This window comes from Cimex lectularius, unplaced genomic scaffold (assembly GCF_000648675.2).
Source record: "Cimex lectularius strain Harlan isolate CLEC.00 unplaced genomic scaffold, Clec_2.1 scaffold160, whole genome shotgun sequence".
Taxonomy (NCBI): domain Eukaryota; kingdom Metazoa; phylum Arthropoda; class Insecta; order Hemiptera; family Cimicidae; genus Cimex; species Cimex lectularius.
In genome coordinates this window covers 759,281-762,764 of record NW_019392776.1, presented here as the reverse complement: position 1 = coordinate 762,764, position 3,484 = coordinate 759,281, and positions in this window count along the sequence as shown.

Here is a 3,484-nt window from a genome sequence, read left to right as displayed (position 1 = left end):
CTAAAACAGTTGAGTGGTGGGTCGTATTAATATACTGATAACATGATAGTACAATTAATTCATAATTAATACTCGAGAGATAAGTACCTGATATCGGTTTGCATTATTCTCAATAATATTATTGACTCTAACTGAAGAGTTCGTACATACACAATGACCCTCTTATATAACAGCTTCATTACAGTTATTGTTATTATATTTAAAAAAAAAATTCAATAGTATATTCTTACAAATATGTTTACAAAAACACTTCAGACGTGTTACCAGTCAAGGGTTCAAGGCAGTATGATTTCGTGAGGGAAATGGATCGAACATTTTTTCCAGCTTCCTGCGTGACTTTTTGGTGCGCCTAGTTGTGGTTCCTTGGGTAAGAAGGCACCTTTGTTGGCTAATTTGTCAAACTATTTACAAATATAAAATTTACTATTGGTATAAACTTTTTGTCTACAAATTTTGAAAATCAAATGAAATATAAGAAAAACAGCTTTAATATGCACTCTTAAGACCTTGTGCTAGAGTCAGGACCAGGATAGATCTGTACTCTGCCTATTGGCCTTGCAAGAGGAGAGGTGCATAACTCTTCAGGAAGACCACTTCCCCAGCTGAAATAGATGGAGTGGCCTTATGCCATTTATTCTGCTGCAACAGCATAATCAGATACTCAGACGACCATTTCCACCAGAATATTCGCTACAGCTGTCTCAAACATGTCCATCTAGTGAGAGGAGGAGGAAAGATGACCCTATACGAAAGTGCACCGTACTAAAAACACATCAGGGGGGGAATCAGAGTCATCTTTGTTAGCAGGAGTCGCACAAAGTGGTCTTCTATTTAAGATTGCCTCCATATGTGTTAATAAAGTACAATACCCTTCAAAAGTAAGTGAAGCATCCAAAATTAGGTATAATAGTTTTTTTGGCAATTTTACAAGTCTCCCATAGCCCACTGAAATGTAGAGCCGAGGGAGAATAGGGGGAACTTCCATAAGATGCCCCCCTGTGGGTGATGTGAGACTTGTTTTCTCGTGGTCAATCAGGAACTCTTTCAAAGTAGACATTAGACAAGACCCTCCAATGAAATTTCATCTGCAGTCAGAGTGAATGACTTGCGCGAGACAAAGCAGGCCAAACACTTCAGTAGTAAATTTAGAAATTGTCTCTAAATGAATCTTAAGTAGCCGTACAACGAACATGGATATGTAGGTTTTAGTTAAAAGGTGTTTTCGGCAAAGAGACTACCTTACAGGGTGAGCAAATACATGAGAGGATTGGGTATGAAATTTCAAGAGATCTGACATTTGGGAAATTATGGTTTCGCCTCTAAACTTGTGTTAGATCAGAAAATATGCGTTCAATTCAAATTTGATGCTTTGAAGAATCAAGGAGTGTGAAGCTACAATCTAATATTTTCTTCTAATCCGAGCCTGAGCAATCAGGGGTTCTGAATGGAGCGAAATACTATGATAGTACTCATGTAATAAGGCGTCAATGTTAGAACGTTTAGGAAGGAATAGTGGATGTTTGAAAGATTGGTCTAATCTGCTACCCACCCAGAGAAATCCTTCATCAAGGAATGAATTTAGAGAAATAAGAGAGCAAGGCATTTGGCTTTTTGTAAATTCTTTAGCAAAGTAAAACCTCTTAGTCACTTGTACACATGTGAGCATTGCTCCTTCCAATTTAGGTACAGTTAAAGGTTCATCAAGGGAATTATCGCTGGTTTTACACAAGCTATTATAGCAGAAACTATTAACATTGCAAAACATTGTAGTTTGCTAGGTATAAAAAACTTGGAAAATGTGTCACTGATCAAATTTTCGTCGGACAGGCTCACAAGACAACTCATGGAGTCTTTTTAAAAAAGATTTAACAACATACTCACTGTACCATTTATCATTTCTACTCATAGGGGCTTTCATTTCAAGTACCTCTGATGGAGGAATTAACAACATTGAAAAACGTGAGAGACTGAGGTTTAAGACATTTGAGATCGGAAAAAAGTGAAGGACCCTGGAGCCAAAAAGCATGTCAATAAGGTAGACAAAGTTAAGGCTCAAGATTGTTATTAGTAGAAACATTTAACATTCAGAAGGCTTGGTTTTTCCAAAATCTTCACTACCAACCAAGAAAGAACTATCATGTAATCAGAAAAACATGTCGAGACTTAAATGAGATATTTAATTCGGGAGTATGCTTCACAATTCGAGGAACGTCAGTGCAAAGTTTGAGGCGGGACACCGAGACGATTTTAGGCAGCGCTTTCATTTGTTCAAAAGGTATTCATCGGGTGAAAGGGCAAAACTACATCATAGCAAAACTCCTTGAACTGATTTCAACTATCTTCCAAGCTGAGGTCTATCCAACAAAGTGCACAGTTGATAAAGAAGAAAGTCCATGGATCTAAACACTTTCAGACAGACAGGCAACTTTAAAGGCACTAAATAGCTCCAAACTAGTCTGAGAATGCCTAACGCACCTTGGAAAACACAACTAACTTGAGATGGGTTTCGGGACACGAATATAGAAGGAAACAGGCTGACCAATGAAAGAGCCCTCTTATCCAAGGAACCACAACTACGCACACCAGTGTGCTGGAAGCTGGAAAAATGGCTTGAGAAAGAAAAACCCGAGCACCGGACAAAAGTGAAAGTATTCGGTATTCCTCTATCTCAGCAGACAAGATTTGAGGAAAATTAGCCTCATGGGGGCAAAGCAGAGGTCCACTTCTGTCAGGAAAAACCAGAGACATTGGCAGATAATGGTACAGCCAATTTGGTTGGATGTTAATTACCATACAATTAATTAATAAGAAAAAAGCTAATTGAATATCTATCAAATGATCCTTTACGAGATCCTGAGAAGCTGAATATAAGAAAATTAAAATTATCTTTGTAATTTTTTAAAAAATAAACGATGAAATGAAAATTTTGTTTGAAAAAAAGACATGACAAGGAAATTACTACTTTGCTGGAAGGAATTACTGTTATCTCACACCTTTCTCTTTTTGATAGAAAGAGGATCTGTGAATCTGGATATTTTATATATATTGTAAATGTATTGTATATATACAATACAAAGCATATATATATTCCAGGAGAATTAAAGTCACTTACCTTGTTCTTTAGCAGAATAGACTTGTATATAATGCCATGCTGGTCTTTACAGGCCTGATATTCAAACCAGCAGGTCCAACATATAGAGAACCTTAAATATTGGCAACTTGTATTTCTTTTTCAATCACACGGTGAAAATAAACTGTACTATTCAAATCACCAAGTCCAGCATATAAGAGAACCTTCATATCAGCAACTTGCATTTTTACATAAACTGTACTAATTATACTTAGGCATATAAAAGTTTTGGGGATGGAAAGAAAACGTTAGAGATTGCGGAAAAGATGGACGGGGAGAGTTTTGAGGAATCGTGGATTAAAGATGTTGATAAAAAAAAATGTACATGGCGTTAACAATATGAAATTATAAAAG